The sequence below is a fragment of the Giraffa tippelskirchi genome, chromosome 1 (genome assembly GCF_054371585.1).
Source record: "Giraffa tippelskirchi isolate mGirTip1 chromosome 1, T2T-mGirTip1v1.2.pri, whole genome shotgun sequence".
In the NCBI taxonomy this organism is placed as follows: Eukaryota; Metazoa; Chordata; class Mammalia; order Artiodactyla; family Giraffidae; genus Giraffa; species Giraffa tippelskirchi.
Genome location: NC_137275.1, coordinates 4,427,071 through 4,445,199, shown reverse-complemented (window position 1 = coordinate 4,445,199; position 18,129 = coordinate 4,427,071). Strand labels below are relative to the sequence as shown.

General features: G+C 50.4%; 1 protein-coding gene and 1 long non-coding RNA gene across 21 annotated transcripts in view; one reads left to right on the top strand and one right to left on the bottom strand.

Annotated features, from left to right (window-relative positions):
- Positions 1-2,032: 2,032 nt before the first annotated feature.
- LOC145543439 (uncharacterized) lies at positions 2,033-6,071 on the bottom strand. The gene is made up of 3 exons (XR_014080719.1): positions 5,996-6,071; positions 5,128-5,268; positions 2,033-3,482 (listed from the first exon to the last, which is right to left on the bottom strand). It is a non-coding gene; the product is annotated as an uncharacterized LOC145543439 (long non-coding RNA).
- Positions 6,072-6,162: 91 nt separating this feature from the next.
- KIAA0232 (KIAA0232 ortholog) overlaps positions 6,163-18,129 on the top strand; it is an 80,745-nt gene continuing 68,778 nt past the window's right edge. For 11 of the 20 annotated variants that reach the window (XR_014080500.1, XR_014080519.1, XM_081584379.1 and 8 more), the window contains exon 1: positions 6,163-6,374. The gene's annotated coding sequence lies outside the window, so the exon portion shown is untranslated. Of the gene's footprint in view, positions 6,375-14,873; positions 15,072-16,561; positions 16,678-18,129 lie in introns of all 20 variants that reach the window. The other 9 variants (XR_014080528.1, XM_081583426.1, XM_081583070.1 and 6 more) reach the window with 4 other exon arrangements.

Below are 18,129 nucleotides of genomic sequence, written 5' to 3'. Positions count from 1 at the left end.
TCCCTTGATTAAGAATCACCCCCAAGCCCTTTGCGTCTCAGTCACCCAGATGCAGGGTCCTGCTGAGCATGGAAGAGCAAACCAGTGCAGAGGAAGCCCTCATTATTAATAACAATAAACCATCAGTGCTGAGGCCAGGAGTGTGGTCACTGTCCAGCCTCCAGACTCCTGGAGAGGGACATCAGCCTTTCTTCCCACCCAGACTCACAGGGCGGGGGATTCCCCGATCTTAGGAGGGGCTTCAGATCCCGGGCAGCCCCATCAAGAGACCCGTGCTTGCTCCTGGAGGGTGCTTTTATTTTCGAGGTTTGAAAGCCAGCTCAGCGAGAGGAAGTAACTCACTCAAGGTTACATCGCGGCCAAAGGGCAGCACTGGGCTCCCACTCTGGTCTGCTGGACCTCGGAGCCAGACTGCAAGGTCATTGCCAGAGCACATTTAATAGGACCATGACGGGCGGGGGGAAGAGGCACTGGTTGACTGGGGAAGGCGATGAGTCAGCCACGGACACGCTGGGGTGGGGGCCCCGCCAGGGTGGGGGCCCCGCCTGCAAGGCGACAAGTGCAGGGTGCAAGTCTGAGGCCTCAGGCAGAGATCAGGGTGAGGAGAGAGATACATAAACTGCCCCAGGGGTGTGCTGAGCGATGGGGTGGAGCAGTGGAATTGGGGCGGGGGGGGGGGTGTGGGCAGAGAAAGAAGAGGCCAGAGCTGGGACAGGCTGGCAGCAAGTAAAAGGGCTGGTGTGGACAGACTGTTTCCTCTGCTCTGGGCACTATCCTGACCCTCTCCGCGGACTCACGCATCCCCCACACAACCACTCTCTCAACTGGGTATGTTATTATGAGACCATTTTACAGATGAGCAAACTGATGAGGCTGAACAGCTCATGCATGTCAGAAAACCCCATTAAGCGGTGGAGCATGGCTTCACCCCAGTGGGCTTAACCATCGTGGCCCCCAACGTCTACCCTGGACAGCCCCTGGTGCCGCTGCTGGGGTTCCCTGTGGATAGGGGTGGGGGGTAGGAAGGAGGGGAAAGCCAGCAGCCATCGGAACAAATCTGGAAGGATAATGGCAGGACTTGACATTTGTACGGTATCTTAGAGTCCGCAGAGGACACCACACCGCGGATTCTGTTTGGCTTTGAACACAGCCAACAGCTGAGCAGGGCAGGTCCATGACCCCTCCGTCTTCCCACGGAAATGGAAGCCCTGTGAAGTCAGTGGGCTCCTCAGGGTCGTACTGGGAGGCCGTGTCAGAGGCTTAATCTCAACTCTCCAGACGCTGGAAGGGTGTCTGCCACTCCTGAGAGGAATGCAGGGCCATGAGAGGAGGGATGGCTGGTCAGGAGGGGCTGTAGGCCCAGCGGGCCTCCTTGACTGACAGCGTCCAAGCTGAGAATCTATAGGAGGGGAAGGAACACAAGGGGGAGTCCACAGGGAGCCTCTCTGGTCAGGGATCTTATCCAGTCAAAAGCTGACTCTGGGGACTTCCCTAGTGGTCCAGTGGCTAACACTCTGCACTCCCAATGCATGAGACCCCGGGTTTGATCCCTCGTCAGGGAACTAGATCCTGGATGTTGCAACTAAGAAATTAAATTAAAAAAAATAAATAAAAGCTGGCTTGGGGTGGACTCGCAGGACAGAGTAAAGCACAAGGCAAAGAGCAGGCTGCAATCAAATTCAGGTGCTCACTGCAAAGCAGCAGCCTGACCTGGGGCCACCTCACCCCTCCACCGCCCTGGAGTCTCTAACTGCACCTTCCTCTGCTGGCTGGTGGAGAAGGCAATGGCACCCCACTCCAGTGTTCTTGCCTGGAGAATCCCAGGGACGGTGGAGCCTGGTGGGTTGCCATCTATGGGGTCGCACAGAGTCGGACACGTCTGAAGCAACTTAGCAGCAGCAGCTGCTGGCTGGGGTGGGGGTCAGAATGCTCTGAGGAAGGCACCTGACACGCAGCTGGGCGTGGGGAGGTGTGTCAGCAAAGGGACTGCTAGCGGCAGGGCTGGACCCAGCTGAAGTGTGTACACATTCTCTTATTTTTAAAACCAGGCTTTATTTCCTAGAGCAATTTAAGGTTCAGAGCAAAACTGAGCGGGAAGGACAGAAATTTCCCCTACACCTCCGGCCACTCCTCCCCAGCCTCTGGCTTTCATCAAAGGGTAGCTTCCTTGAAATTTTGTTTCCAAAAGTGAAAGTTGCTCAGTCCTGTCTGACTCTTTGCAACCCCATGGACTATACAGTCCATGGAATTCTCCAGGCTAGAATACTGGAGTGGGTAACCTTTCCCTTCTCCAGGGGATCTTCCCAACCCAGGGATTGAACCCAGGTCTCCCGCACTGCAGGCGGATTCTTTACCAGCTGAGCCAGGAGGGAAGCCCTTGTTTCCAAAGTTCACAGAAAAAAGTGAAAAAAAAAACCAAAAAAAACAGGGAGACTTTTGAAACGTTCCTGTGTAAGCCCCTTGGGAAGGGGAAACTGAGGCCCAGAGTGGGAGATTACATACCCAAGATCACAGAGCCAAGGAGAACCAGCCCCTGCTTTCTGTCCATCACCGTGGGGTGGCACAGCATCACCAAGTACTCTGGCCTCAGCATGGTCCCCATGCAGGCACGGGGCTGCAGAACCACCGCCCCAGCTGGCATCCGCGGGAATCCTTGCTGGCATCCCGAACATCCAAGTCAGAGGACACTTGGAGTTGTCACATTCCACTCTCGCTGCCTTGTCCTCATGCAGGGGTCAGAGAGCCCAAGCAGGTGGTTCTGAGGCTGGTGGAATGAATGACGGCAGCCAGACACAGAGGCCTGCGGCAGGACCCCTCCGTCTCCACACCAACTGTGCGTTAATGCCAGAGTCCTCGGGCCCCCTCTGCGCTCCCTGGGGACCTCAGCCCACAAGAGCAGTGAAGCCACGGTAATCCCAAGTTTGTCCAGGCTGATTTCTCCCCAGGGGCTGTAAGGAATGTCCGAGGCGGCCTGGCACACTAAAGACTGTCTTCATGCTTGGGAACGTCGTTCCCAACCGCGCCCAGGAACACGGGGCTGTTTTCTCACACGTGTCCGCTTGGACCACATTAGAGATGATCGTTCAGTCCTTCATCCACAAACCGGGAGAGCCGGTGGCAGGTCGGTGAGCACCACGCACAAGCTGACTGCTCTCCTAGGATTCAGGTCTTGGGTGGAAGGGAGGCTGAGCTTAAGGAGTAAACACACATACCACCAAGATAGTTTCAGATACTGATGAGCGCTGTGAAGAAAAACCCAAACAAAACAGGATGGCAGCATTGTGACTGGGGAGCTGGGCTCTCTAAAGCAGGGAAGAGGGAAGGTGTTTCTGAGCAGGTGACACTGTAGCTGAGCCTTGAGCAAGGAGGAGAGAGGAGGGTTTCTTGAAGAGGAATCAGCAAGTGTAAAGGCCCAGGTGACACTGTAGCTGAGCCTTGACCGAGGAGGAGCCAGCTGTGCAAACATCTGGGGAGACAGGGTTCTGTGAAGAGGAATCAGCAAGTGTTAAGGTCCGAGGCTGGAGTCATCCAAGTCTTCTAGGACCTTTATTAAAACAAATAATCTGAAGGCTAGGGGGCACTTCTGTTAAGGAAACAAAGTAAACAAGATGCTTTCATTCTCTCACCTGTAATCTTCCCCCACCACCTCAAAATCATACTTAATCCTAGTTCATTCCTACTCAGCTTAAATACCTCTTCCACCAAAGAAGACTTCTGGTTCTACTAGTTCGTGGTTTATAAAAACTCGTCTGTGGCAAAATGAGAAAAATGTCAGTAAACCCTGTGTGTGTTTGTGTGTACAAAGTTGCCAACCATGTTACCTTTCTTCTGAGAACGTCTGAGATTTATTGTTCCTACAGTCATCCCTCTGTCCAGCCAGGGTTGGTTCCAGGATCCTTTCGATACCAAAACTGGAGGATACTCAAGTCCCTTATATAAAATGGCACAGTATTTGTATATAACCCATGCATATTCCCCTCCTCCATACTTTAAATCATCTCTAGATTACCTATAATCCTTAATGCAATGTAAATAGTGATTACAATGTAAATGTATGTAAATAGTTGTGGCAAATTCAAATCTTGCTTTTTGAAACTTTTTGGAATTTTTTTTCCCCAAATATTTTTGACCCACGGTTGGTTAAATCTGTACATGCAGACCCATGGATACAGAGGGCCGACTGTATTTTTATTTTTTATTTACTGTTAACAAGTCCTTTTCACTAAATACTGAGTATGTCATTGTTGTTCAGTTGCTGAGTCATGTCCAATTCTGCGACCCCATGGACTGCAGCAGGCCAGGCTCCCCTGTTCTCCACTATCTCCCGGAGTATGCTCAGATTCATGTCCACTGAGTCGATGATAATAAGTACAGATGACAACAAAGTTAACAATGTGGCAAAAATTAAAAGCTGACCACTCTTTGCCAATCCCTTATATTGGTGGGGAATTTCAGAGGTCTGTGAAATCCCAGGTCTGGGGGCACCTGCGAACTAGACTCCATTATTAGCCCCTTCTTTGCACCCACGTCATTCTGGATTTCCCACACCCTTTCATCCTCTCCCTCTTTCCGGAGTTTGATCTCCAAGAGGGCAGAGCCACCTGGGCTTGGCCTCCAGCCAGACCCAGAACAGGTGCTCAGGAGACACTGGCTGAATGCACTGTGATTCACGTTGAGACACTCAACTGAAATAAAAGTGGGAGCAAGCTGATGAAGGAAGGGAGCTTTGTAAAGGAGCAGACAGACCCCAGACCTTAGAGCCAGGCACCTGGGTTCAAATCCTGCAAGAGAGTGCAGTTCAAGGGAGCCAGACCTCCTCACCTACTCGGGAACAGTAAAAGAGAGAGTCGCTCAGTCGTGTCTGACTCTTTGAGATCCCATGGACTATACAGTCCATGGAATTCTCCAGGTCAGAATACTGGAGTGGGCAGCCTTTCCCTTCTCCAGGGCATCTTCCCAACCCAGGGATTGAACCCAGGTCTCCCGCATTGCAGGCAGATTCTTTAACAGCTGAGCCACCAGGGAAGCCCAAGAATACTGGAGTGGGTTACCCATTCCTCCCCCAACGGATCTTCCCAACCCAGGAATCGGAATGGGGGTCTCCTGCCTTGCAGGCAGATTCTTTACCAACTGAGCTATCAGGGAAGCCAGAAGTTGAGGTGGAATCCTTCCTTTCTCAGAGCCTCAGGTTGAGGGATGATCATGCCTTGGTCCAGCACTCTTCTCAAGAACACAAGACAGGTGTACAGAGAAGGCCTTGGTGATACTCTGCAGATATCAATAGCTCATGGTCATTTCTCCAGCACCTGCAGCTCCTGGTGTCCAGTTTTCTCCATCCTAGCCCACAGGTCAGCTTCTCCCCCACCAGGAGCGGGTTTGGGAACCTGGCCTTGCAAGTTCCGAGCAGCAAAGCTCAGAGCCCTGCACCCAGTAGGCACTCAACAAACCCAACAGGGCACCATGCCATCCAGGCAGGTCACCCTCCCTCCCAAGTTAAGTAGGTAACCTCTCGGGCTCCTTCTTGTCTGGTGCCTTTTTTCAGGACAGGTCTAGGAATCACATTTAGGAAAAGGAGGTGGGTGTGAAGAGACTCTGCTTCAAAGGTTAGTGCCTATTTTTGGTTCCCACTTCCGAATCTTCCAGAATTTATTTTTGCCTCCTTAATAAAAAGAGCCCTGTCGCATTTCCTTAGCTTGTCTTCTGGATTTTTTCTTTTTTTTTTTTAAACCGGTATTTTAAACCGCCCACCGCAGCCATCCCAGGACGCGGCGAGGAGGTGGGGGGGTGGGGTGCACAGACAGGTGGAGAGTGTGCCCGCGAAGGCGGGGACCGGGGCGGCGGCGGAGTTCAGGAGCCCCGCGCGCCCCTGCACCCGGGGGCGGGGGGTGAGGGTGCGTCTCCGCTCCGACGCCCCGAACTCCGGGGGTGGTGGTGGTGGGGGGGCTCCCGCCTGTAGTCCTCCAACCCCCGCCCCGCCTGCGACCCCAGCACCCACCCGCGGCTGCATCGCTCCCTCCAGCCAGCAGGCCCCTCCGCGCGCGCGCGCCCCCGGAGGCGCCCCGGAGTCGGCCGGAGGGGCGGGGCCGGGGCGGGGCGGCGGCGCTGATGTAATCCCGGCGCCTGGGCGGAAGGATATGGAGCGCGGCCGGCCGGCGGGGCGCTGAGGCCGGTTGCCGGGTAACGGAGCGGAGCGGCCGCGCTGCGCCGCTCCCCCCCCCCCGCCCTCCGCCGAGTGGCGCCGCCGCCGCCGCCGCCGCCGCTTTACGTCAGGCGCCCGCCCCGGCCCGCCCGGCGCTCGGCAGCCGCTCGGAGCCCGCGGAGCGAGGAGGCGCCCCCGCCGCGGCCGCCGCGCCGCTCGGCCGCTCGCTCGGCAGGTACCGCGGGCTGGGCCGGGGCCGGGGCTGAGCCGGGGCGGGCGGGCGGCCGGGCCCCGGGCGTGCGGTGCGCTCCGGGAGCGGGGACCCCGACGCCTGGGGGGCGCGGGCGGCGGCGGCGGCGCGCGGGCCGGACGATGAGTGCGCACAATGGGCCGCGCAGGGAGCGGCTCTCCGGGGAGGCGAGGCGGGGCGCGCGGGGCCCCGAGGGCCGGGCCGGGCCGGGCCGGCGGGGTGGGCGCTCGCGGCGGCGCTGCGCCCTGCCGTCCTGCATTGTCCTCTAGGGGCTGCCCCCCGACCCCGGGGAAGGGAAGCGGCCGGCGGAGGCGGGCGGGCGGGCGGGCGGGCCTGTGGCTCTCTGCGCGCGCGGGGCGGGCCCTGCGGCGCCAGGTCCGGCGAAGGTTATACGGCCGCGCGCGCGCGCTCCGGAGGGCCGGAGCCGGCCTCCTGCGCTGGCCGCCAGCGCGAGCGTCCCCCCCTGCGCCCCGAGGAGCGGGGTGGTCGCCGGCGAGAGGTGCCTGCGCCCCGGCACTCCCGGAGCCTCGAGCAGCGGGGTGGTCACCGGAGAGATAGACGCCTGCGCCCCGGGACGGAGCAGGGCTGCGCGCGCTTGTACTCGGGCCTGCCCCGGCTCCTGGGGCGGACCACCAAAATCGTGGCAGAACCCGGGTTTTTAATTTCTTTCTTTTGCCACCTTTCAGTTTTTGTCCTCCAGAGGCAAGCTCAGGAGAGCCAACCTAGCAAAAAAAAGAAAACAAAACACTGTAGGAGATGTAGCGGGTCCGGGGGACAGAACTAAACATGGTTTCTTGCGGGTGGATGCTTGGATGTCTAGCCCGTGCGTGTGTGCTGTGCCAGTCGTGTGTCCGACTCTCTGCGATTCTCGCCTGCAGAATCCCCGTGGGCAGAGGAGCCTGGCGGGCTACAGTCCATGGGGATTCTGCAGGCGAGAATACTGGGATGGCGTTGACATACCCTCCTCCAGGGGATCTTCCCGACCCAGGGATCGAACCCGGGTATCCCGCATTGCAGGGCGACTCTTCACCGACTGAGCCACCAGGGAAGCCCCCTGGATATCTAGGATGCTTGGATATCGGATACTTCGTCCAGGTTCCTAACAGTGAGCTTTACACGTCTGGGTCTTAGCTTGTTTAAAAAATAATAATAATGAAAGCGCTAGGAGATCAGTGAAGAGTTGGGGGCAAGCAGTCTTGATAATACGTGGTGTCCTGGGTAAAACTAACTATAGAGTCAAATCCTAGAGCTAGCTAGGTGCCAGAGCACCTTGACCATTTCATAAGACTTTGAATCCGACGTGGGGAGTTCTCCCACTTTGCAGCCTGAAGGTCAAATATTCTCCCATCGGTTATTTTGGATTGATCCATTCATAAGTGGTTCTTAGGCTCTTGATGACATTTCTTTGTGACAGAAATGATTCCTGAAATTGTGTCTTTGCATACCTCTGTGTATGCGCAGGTATACACTCTTGGGGCTTCCCTGGTAGCTCAGTGGTAAAGAATCTGCCTGCAATGCAGGAGACCTGGTTCGATCCCTGGATTGGGAAGATCCCCTGGAGAAGGGAATGACTACTCACTCCAGTATTCTTGCCTGGAGAATCCCATGGACAAGAGGAGCCTGGTGGGCTACAGTCCTTGGGGTCCCAAAGAGTTGGACCAGACTGAACGACTAACGTTTATACTTATATGTAAGCCTCTTGCAATGAATACTTATTGTGTTCTATATTCAGTTACCGTACTTGCTAAATAATTTTTAGTAATTCAAAAAATATTTATTGTTTCAGTTTGGGTACATGTGTAACAGTTTTTACATAAGCCTGTGTCATCTAGTTTGGCCACTGAAACATTGAAGGAAGTAGAGAGTATCACTCTTAAATATTAAATATTGCAAAAGATAGACGCAGAGGTACAGATGCATTGTTTTTCAGGAAAAGTACAGGTCTTTACCATGACACAAGGCATATCTGTAACTATTTTAAGGGTAATTAGCTTATTTGTTACACAAGTTCCAAACATTTAAGAAAAGTAAATGGCATTTTAGCATCTCTTTTAAAGATGTCATAGATCACTCTGTGCTTTATTTTGCAGTAGCATTTTCCAAAGCAGTAAGATTGTTTTTATTTTGCCTTGTGTGGATAAGTGCGGAGCCTAGGTTCTCCCTGTTGTAGCAGCATTTGACTTGGAGCAGTTAATGGCCCTCTAAGCCAGTTTTCTCATGTGTAAAATGGGGAGAGTAATGATACCTGTCTCACAGGATGGTTGGAATGATCAGGTGAGGGGAGATGTGAAGTTGTTCTGTCCACATTCAGACCCGTTTAAAATGTTAGCTAGTGCTAATGTGTCAGAGCTTCCGATTCCTTTCCTGGCTTAAAGCTTTCTTAGGCTCCTCCCCGGCCCTTCCTATCTGCACTTTGCCCGGCTGTCAGGTCATCTTTCCTAAACACAGATTGGATCTTGTCAGTCTCTGGCTCAGAAAGCTTCTAAGCCTGCCTGTTGTGTGGAGACCGGAATGCAGACCCGGGAGCATCACATTTAAGGCCCCTTGCAGTCTGGCCCCAGCCGCTCTGAATCTCACCTGTCTTGTCGTTTCCCTTCTCACACTGCCCCGCGAGAGGGCTCTCGGTTCTCTGAACAGCCTGGCCGCTTCATCCCTTTTGTAATCTTTTTCTCCAGTTGGAATGCCCTGTCTCACGTCCACCCACTCCACTTTTTTAAAAGTCCACATCTGATTTTAGGTCCTCTCTGGAGCCCTTTGGAAGTCCTATCAAAGTGAATTATTCATTTCTGCAGTCACAGTCCTCTATTTTTACTTTCATTATTGCCTGTATCACGTGTTGTGTTTGTTAAAGTCTGGCTGTGGTGACCATGTCATTGTTTTATCCCTAACATGAAAACGTCGAAATGTTTGCTGAATAAAATCAAAGTTTGTAATCCACCTTATGAAGAATATTATTATTATAGAGTATTTTAATAACAAACATCAGTACCAACCGTGGCACTGGGAATCTGGGAATGAGGTTTTAGGATGTTGAAGATAGTTAATACTGAGCATATTTCTTTTCAATTATTTTTGATCTCTCATAAAACACCAAGTGGTATTTTTATACAAAATAACAAACAACCACCTCTGCCCTATGTGTTGAAACTTTTAGGGTTCACAAGCCAACACTGCTGACTGGAGTCAGTCTCTTGGGGAGGGGATCAGAGCACACTTTTTAAAACATTTCTTACCTTTGAAATATAATTGCATTCCCAGCAGATTACCAGCTTTTTGTTTAAAACATTTTTGGTGGGTTTATTTTTTGGAGATTTTTATACTCATAAAAAGTAAACTGCTTTTGAGGGTGCTTGTTTAAAGTCCGTCAGGTCCGGATTTGGAAGACTCAGGTTTGTGTCTTGGCTCATCCCTCACCCCTGGGTCACTGTGGGCAAGTTAGTTAAATCTCTCTTGAACTTCTCTTTCTTTCTTTTGTGAGAAGTCTGTGCTATTTTTGCTTTCCGGGGTCACTTAAAGTGGCTGTTCCTTGTGTGCTGTGCGCCCTCGTCCAGATAAACGGTAAGAAGGATGGCATAACCTCACAGAGCGTTCGTCCTCCTCGCCCCCAGGCTGGACACTTTCTGGGTCTTCCTTTTCTTGGCGAGATTTTTACCAAGTCTGCCTCCATGTGTCTTTTCCATCAACCTTTTTTTTTTTTCCTTCCCCCAGCAGTTCCTCTGCCCCTGCCCACCCTGGCTCTTGTCTGTCCTTGTGGAGGTTGTTCCTGTAGGTAGGCCTGCTGACTGGCCTCCCTTTCTCGAGTCCTGTGTTCTGTTACCAGAATTATTCAATATGTAAAATCAGATCATATCAAACCTGCCCCCCCCAACCCCGCCCCAGGTATATAGCAGAGGTTCTCAACATTTCCCTCCATTCCATCACACCTGAGGGTTATGACCTAGTTCTGTCGGTAGGCTTACTCCCACGAAGATTTTCATCTTGGAGGCATCACCTCCTGGCCAGCTGAGAATCAGTGTTAAAGGGTTAGGAAATCATGGAGACCTGTGCCATCTGGCATCATTGTAACTTTTAGCTTCATCTCTCACCACCTGGTATTTCAACACTTAGACCTCTGGCCACTTCCGTGGTTATTTGTCCGACTTCTTTACTCTGGAATGGCTTTTCTGCGTTTTTTTCCTTCTTAGCAGAATCCGTAATACCAAAGGCTTGACTTCAGCGCCGCTGCTTCTATGAAAGAAGCTTCCTCTGACTTTCAGAATCAACTCCTCACTCTCCACCCACACGGTGCTTGAGGCTGCCCCCACTCAGCTGTTTTTTTCTTTCTGACTTTTTAGTTTATTTGTTTCATGGATTATAAACTCCTTAAGGAAAGAGGAAATTCTTGACCATTGCTTACTCTCTCTCTAGTGTGTAATACAGTCTTGCACACAGTTCTTACTGGTTTAAATGCTTGGTTGAATTAACTCGAGCAGTCTGCGTTCTCTGAAGTTGGCAGAGGGGGAGTGGGGTTGGAATGGCTGTATGTTTGAGCTTCGTGGATCCACATGACCAGGGCCCAGCACGTAGTCGGTGCTCAGGGAGTGGAGCCTTTAGCTGTTAATTGAAGCAGGTGTAGGGAACGCTAGTGGTTGGGTAGGTGTGTCGATTGAGTGTATACGTTGGTTACTGTAACCGTGTTCCCAGATTTATTTCTGGCTCCTGTGTAAAGGAAAAAGAAGAATCATCTGCTCTCCCCACCTTCACTCTTTCATTGGTTTTGGGAATAAGCAAAAAAGTGAGTGTTGGGTTGGAGGGAGCTTTGGCACAAGCAGATGCATGGTGTTGGTCCGGAATTATTCTGAAGACAAGGAAGTCTTTCTGTAAGTGAGCTTAAGAAAGTGGAAAATGGATAGTCACGTTTTCTCCTCTGTTGATTTTTAGTAAAACACGTGTTTTTGTTTTAATCTGGCAGTAGAGTCTTACATACACGTTTCTCATTTTTATTTATTCTCCTTTCCGGCTGCGCAGGGTCTCGTCGCTGCGCGAGGGTTGTATCTGGTGGCAGCGCGTGAGGGCACCCCAGCCGCAGTGCCCAGGCGTCTCACTGCGGGGGCTCCTCCTGCTGCGGAGCGGGGGCTCCAGGACTGCGGCTGTGGTCGGTGTGGTGCCCGGGTCTATCCGCCCCTCAGCGTGTGGACTCTACGCAGACCAGGGGTTGAATCCACAGCCCCTGAGCTGACAGGCAGCTTCTTAACCACTGATCCAGAGGGCAGGCCTCCTTATGCAGTATCGGTAATGACTTGAAATTTGTTTCTGACCTCATCTCTGAGGCTTTTTCCTGTCCCCAGGCCTTCTTCATAGTTCTCTGTCTCTACCTATATCTGCTCAGCAGTCTTGCTCCCAGGCTGGAGAGGGAGAAGCTTGGTGCTGAAAACCAGCTGTAATTCTGGAACTTTTAATTAAACGTTTAGTTACTGTTTTTAAGATTATACGTGTTACTGATTGACCGGTTGTATCCAGCGTGGTATCTTTGATTCTAACATAATATGAAATTCCCTAAACTTGCAGCCACATAAGAGTGTGTGTCGATTGCTACTTTACTTACATTGACCTTATTTATGATTATGAGCTTTAAAAAAAAAAAATCATTGGAGATCTATACGTTCGTAATCAGTCTCTCTTAAACTCCGCCCCAGAGAATTGAGGGCGCTGGGCCTACCCCAGGGGATGAACCCGGCATGAGTTGGAACTGAGAGCAGTGGGACAGTGTGGAAGATTAATCACTGCAGAACTGCGTGCGCTCATGTTGCTTCGTGTCTGTGTTCTTGGTTAACGGGGCAATGAAAGGATGTGAGCTCTGTGAGTGCGGGCTGTGTGTGTGTGTACATGTGTGTATATGTATGTGGTTATGTGACAGGAAGCAAGACCAGGCCAGGACTTGCTTTCTAGCCCAATTACATTTCCCAAAGTACCTGTGGTATCTTAATAGCCAGGACAGAACTATTTCAAAATTGTTTGCCCAAGTTTGGGCATTTAGTCAAGCTCTTTATTATTATTATTATTTTTTTTCCTTCAGTTACTAGCCTTTTCTTAGGTGTCTGATAACCTTTTGCTCCTCATTAGCATCTTCCTTGAATATTTTAATGGTGAGAAAGTTAAAAACAATACTTCATTGAAGTATAATCGACTTACAAAACTGGATTAGGTTTGGTAGCACAATATAGTGATTCAGTTATTTTTACACATTGACAGAATGTCACCAGGAGAAAGTTGAAATTGAATAGATGCATTTGTGGTCCTTTATTTGGTGGTGGTGGTGGTGACTTGCCACTACTTCCTTTGATTGCCACCATAGATAATGATCACTGATCATGTTGTTAATTTTTTGTTAGTATCATCAAAGCTGTTTCTTATTTTAATGAGATATAAAACTTAATTTATTAAAACTATCACTGTATTTTGTATTTTTTTTTTATGAGCAGATAAATATGTATGGAAAAGTACTTACTGTGCTTGATACATAATATACTCTCTCTCTATATATTGTATTTTAACCTATTACGTTAGTGGTGTTTTCTACTCTTCCCCCCACCCCATACCAATTTAATGAAACAAATATAAAGGTAACATTTTAAAAATTGCTGTATTCAAAATTAATAATAAACTTGAGGGTAAATAAGCTTTAAAACAAAAGTACGTAAGCAAAAACAAATAATTTACACCAACCCACTAACCTAATTTTGAATATGCGTGTGTGCTCACTCACTCAGTCGTGTCCGACTCTGTGCGGCCCCATGGACTGGAGCCCACCAGGCTCCCCTGTCCATGGGATTCTCCGGGCAGGAATACTGGAGTGGGTTGCCGTGCCTTCCTCCAGATCTTCCTGACCCAGGGATCGAACCTACGTCTCCTGCTTATCCTGCCTTGCAGATGGATTCTTTACTCACTGAGCCACCTGGGAAGCCCCTGTCTTGAATACGGGCAACTCTTTTAAAACCTGTTTATTTATTTTTTTAAGCCTATTTTTTTAAAAGTGCATGTTAAATCTAAAAAAGCGGTAACTTTAAGTTGATTAGAAAATCTCCTCTTTCACTCCCCCCCATCCTGCACTCATCTTGAGAAATGACTGATAAACTTCTTGGAGGTCATAGAAAAAAAATTATGGACTTGTAACTCGTGGAGTCATAGTGGAGAGTGTCCTGTGTAAACAAGCACTTTGTGTCTGGAGTGCTTTCCGTGTCAGCATCTGTATCTTTACCGTTTGTATAGATCTGCTTCACTGTGTTTTCTTTGATGTGCCCAGTTTTCTGTGGTGTGGATGTGCCAGAATTTAGTTGATGGAGTGGGCTTCCAAGTTGTTATTGTAACACAGCGAACATTTTTGTACATAATGTTTTGGTGAACTTTCTTGAGAAACCCCCTTTAGGCAGCCTAAAAAAATAAAAACTAACCAGCAAGTTTCTAATTTCTTTAAATTATCATTGATAATATTAATGATTATGATCATGTTAATAATTATAATTATAGTATTAATGATTATGATCATGTTAATATGATCAATTAAATGATCATATTAAACATTTTCTTGGTGTCTTTATTAGTTTAATAATTTTAGACATTAGCCTGGGCATTTTCTTCTTTGAGGTAGTCCTGAGGGTTCAGTTCACTTCAGTCGCTCAGTTGTGTCTGACTGTTTGTGACCCCGTGGACTGCAGCATAGGCCTCCCTGTCCATCACCAACTCCCAGAGCTTGCTCAAATTCATGTCCATCAAGTCGGTGATGCCATCCAACCATCTCATCCTCTGTCGTCCCCTCTCCTCCTGCCTTCAATCTTTCCCAGCATCAGAGTCTTTTCTAGTGAGTCAGTTCCTCGAATCAGGTGGCCAAAGTATTGGAGTTTCAGCTTCAGCATCAGTCCTTCCGGTGAATATTCAGGACTGATGTCCTTTAGGATTGACTGGTTGAATCTCCTTGCAGTCCAAGGGATTCTAGAGAGTCTTTTCCAAAACCACAGTTCAAAAGCATCAATTCTTCGGCGCTCAGCTTTCTTTATAGTCCAACTCTCACATCCATACATGACTACTGGAAAAACAATAGCTTCAAGTAGACGGACTTTTGTCAGCAAAGTAATGTCTCTTCTTTTTAATATGATGTCTAGATCGGTTATAGCTTTTCTTCCAAGGAGCAAACATCTTTTTATTTCATGGCTGCAGTCACCATCTGCAGTGATTTTGGAGTCTAAAAAATTAAAGTCTGTCACTGAGGGTGATAGTGCTGAGGGTGCTTAGGGTCATTTGGGGCTTTATTTAGTTGACAAGTGGTCAGAGTGGGTGGAGAAGTAGGAAGGTGAGGGATTCTTAGAAGCAGCTACAGAGGAGAGTGGGCTCACGCTTGTTAAAGCACTTCCTCCACGTGAGGCCTCTTGTTGGGGACCTTAGGTGAACTATCTTGTTGTACTCCTCCTGACAGCTCTTGAGAGAGGTGGTGGTGTCTTCATTTTACAGATGAGGAAGCTGGAGCCCAGAGGTCTCAGGACACTTCGGGAAAGTTAACACACAATGCATGGCCGAGCAGGAGCCCCACCGTCTTTCTTTGTATCTTAAAAATGGACGTCCTTTCCACGGCCGGCTGTTCCTGGAGATCCATTTGTTTCCACAGTACTTGGCTGCGCTCACAGTGTCCCAGGCGTAGATGCCAAGATGGTTAGACGTGTGGGAGACGTTCACGAGGGGACGAGGGAGGGGGCAGGGGTGCTGGGAGGAGCCCTAGGCTTCCACCCGGCGCTATCCTGCTCACGCAGGAAGAAGAGGTGGCAGAGGGCTGGGCAGTCCGGAGGCAGCCTTGGCCAGGCTTCGGGCTTGGTTGGAAGACGAGGGCTGGCACCCCCTCCTGGTCAGCACTGCTGGGAGCGAGCCCCCCGAGGGACACGTGGCCTGACGTCTTGGCCCGGTGACGCTGCAGGTGCTGCGGCCGGAGGCTGGCGTCAGCTGGACCCCCCACGGCAGGCGGTCTCGGGGGGCTGTCTGACCACCCATGGCCCCCTACACGGTCCTGTGCCGGTGGGTGGGGGTGGGGGAGAGTCAGCAGATGGACACACGGGCCACGTGAAGACGTAGGCCAGAGGGGTGCTGTGTGTTTAGGGTGGACAGGGAACGGCTCTCTGGTGAGAAGACGCTCGAGCAGAGACCTGGGAGAAACGAGGGAGACAGATGGGGAGCCGTCTGAGAGGCAGAGCGACGCTCGGGAACGCAGAGCAAGGGGAAGACCCCCATCCTGGGTCATCATGAAGGTGGGACCGGGGGGGACTGGCTGATGGGTCGGATGAGGAATGTGAGAGGGACCGGAGGAGTCAAGGCTGATTCCAGAGCCTTTGGCTTGAGCAGCAGGAGCATGGACTTGCCCTTGATTGATGTTGGGAAGGTCATGGCAAGGATGCTGGTGGTGGTGGTGAAGAATTTGTTGTTGTTGTTTTTTTTTTAATTTGATTTTTAAGAGACGTTGTGAGTTGAGATACCGATTAGACACCTGTCCAGTAGCTTGATGGCTGTATAATTTTGGGATTCAAGAGAGAGGAGGAGGAGGTGAGAGGAAGTGTGGAGTGATCTCGTTGTAGACGTGTTTACAGTCGTGGGAGTGGAGATCAGCTAGGCCTGGCCGTTCAGTAAGGTAGCCGCCTGAGCCACTTACGGCTTTGGAGCGCATGAAATGGGGCTAGATTGACTTGAGATGCTCTGTGTCAAATATGCACCAGATTTCAAAGACTTAGTATGGGGGAAAAGAACGTAAAATAGGCCGCTAATGACTTTTACCTTGATTATATTTGGAGTGATAATATTTGGGGTCTGTTGAGTTATAAATATATTCTAAAAATGGATTTCATCTGTTTTTCTTCTTTAATATGGCTACTAGGAACTTGTAAATTACATTTGTGTGACTCGGGTTTTGCTGCTGGATGGTGCTGAAGGAGGAAGTGAGTGTAAATAGAGAAGTGCCAGTGAGGCCAGGGCAGAGGATGGGCGGGGTGGGGGCGGGCATGGTTGTAGTCTCTGCAGCTCGAGGGAAAGAAAAGTGCCAGAGGGCAGGGCGGCCTGACCCCCTGTCCCAGCCGGGCATGATTCCAGGAGCGAGCAAGGCTTGGAGCTGGGCTGTCGAGTGGGCTCTCTCCCTACCCTGTTTTGTTTTGTGTTTTAAGTGAGTCTCATCAGGACAAGAACGCAGCCTTTTCCACAAGAGTTATAGCCTCTGCGGACGCGGCCTTCGGCAGTAGGGAGGAGCCCACATTCAGAAGACTGGACGCAGTTCACGCAGGCAAGTCACTGTAACCCTCAAAGCCTTGCTCCCAAGGCTTCTTCTCATCTTGCAACCTTCCCCTGATGAAACGACCGTGAGAATTTGCTGCCTTCCTTTTCCTATTCTCAGCCCCGGAGTGAACCTTGCTACCATGTTACCGTCTGCTACCTAAACCTCTAATTTGGTTTTCTGGTTTACAGGTAGCTCAGGTGGTTGGTACCTCCTCCGCGTGATTCCCCCCCGCCCCCACCCCCACCCCCCATCCACTTCTGGCCTGCCCAGGGCTCCGGAGCTGCGGAGCTTGCCTGGGCCTTCACTGGCGGCAGGCGGTCTGAGGACCTCCCGGTGCCGCTCAGGGGCTTCTGTTTAGTATGTCAGTAAGTGTACCAGGCTTCCCTGGTGACTCGGAGAGTAAAGAATCTGCCAACAAATGCAGGAGACCTGGGTTCAGTCCTTGGGTTGGGAAGATCCCCTGGAGAAGGGAGTGGCAACCCACTCCAGTGTTCTTGCCTGGAGAATTCCATGGACGGAGGAGCCTGGCTCGTAACACTGTACAGGAGGCAGTGACCACAGCCATCCCAAAGGAAAAAAATATGTAAGAAGGTAAAGTGGTGGTCTGAGGAGGAGTCAGACACAACTGAGCAACTGAATTGAACTGAACTGAGGAGGCTTTACAGATAGTTGAGAAAAGAGAAGCAAAAGGCAGGAGAGAAAGGGAAAGATATACCCAACTGAATGCAGAGTTCTAGAGAATAGCAAGGAGAGATAAGAAAGCCTTCTTAATGAACAGTGCAAAGAAATGGAGGAAAATAATAGGATGGGAAAGACCAGAGATCTCTTCAAGAAAATTGGAGGTATCAAGGGAACCTCATGCAAAGACGGGTATAATAAAGGACAGAAACAGTAAGGACCTAACAGAAACAGAAGAGGTTAAGAAGAGGTGGCAAGAATACAGGAAGAATTATACAAGAAAGGTCTTAATGACCCAAATAACCACGATGGTGAGGTCACTCACCTAGAGCCAGACATCCTGGATTGTGAAGTCAAGTGGGCCTTAGGAAGCATCACTACAAACACAGCTAGTGGAAGTGATAGAATTCCAGCTGAGCTATTTCAAATCCTAAAAGATGATGCTTTGAAAGTACTGCACTGAATATGCCAGCAAATTTGGGAAACTTGGCAGTGGCCACAGGACTGGGAAAGGTCACTTTTCATCCCAGTCCTGAAGAAGGGCAGTGCCAAAGGATGTTCAAACTACCGCACAATTGCACTCATTTCACGTGTTAGTAAGGTTATATTCAAAATCTTTCAAGCTAGGTTTCAACAGTTTGTGAACCGAGAGCTTCCATATGAACAGGCTGGGTTTAGAAAAGGCAGAGGAATCAGAGATCAAATTGCCAACATCCATTGGTTCATAGAGAAAGCAAGGGAATTCCAGAAAAACACCTGTTTCACTGACTGCGCTAAAGC